The sequence below is a fragment of the Sinocyclocheilus anshuiensis genome, unplaced genomic scaffold (genome assembly GCF_001515605.1).
Source record: "Sinocyclocheilus anshuiensis isolate Anshui unplaced genomic scaffold, SAMN03320099.WGS_v1.1 scaffold1662, whole genome shotgun sequence".
Taxonomy (NCBI): domain Eukaryota; kingdom Metazoa; phylum Chordata; class Actinopteri; order Cypriniformes; family Cyprinidae; genus Sinocyclocheilus; species Sinocyclocheilus anshuiensis.
In genome coordinates, this window is record NW_015545835.1 from 56,933 (window position 1) to 57,272 (window position 340).

General features: G+C 41.5%; 1 protein-coding gene across 1 annotated transcript in view; it reads right to left on the reverse strand.

The window, feature by feature from the left end:
• LOC107698440 (plexin-D1-like) overlaps positions 1-340 on the reverse strand; it is a 68,520-nt gene that overhangs the window by 19,357 nt on the left and 48,823 nt on the right. The gene's annotated exons all lie outside the window — the stretch shown is intronic.

Here is a 340-nt window from a genome sequence, read left to right on the forward strand (position 1 = left end):
GTGTGAGTGAGTGAGTGAGTGTGTGTGTCTGTGTGTGTGTGTGTGTCAGTGAGGGCTGAGAGCTGATAAAAACATCACAATAATCCACAAGTAATCCACAGCACTCCAGTCCATCAGTTAACATCTGGAGAAGACAAAAGCTGAAACAAATCCAGCATTACGACGTTTTTAACTAAAACACGAGTCCATAATCCATAATAACACTTCCTTCAGTGAAAAAGTGCATCTGCTGTTGTCTCTCACATCAAAATCCAGTCACAGATTAGTTTACAGCTGTTTAAACGCTGCTTGATCTGTGCAGATTTCTCTCCTGATTCAGACCAGAACACTTTTTCACTGG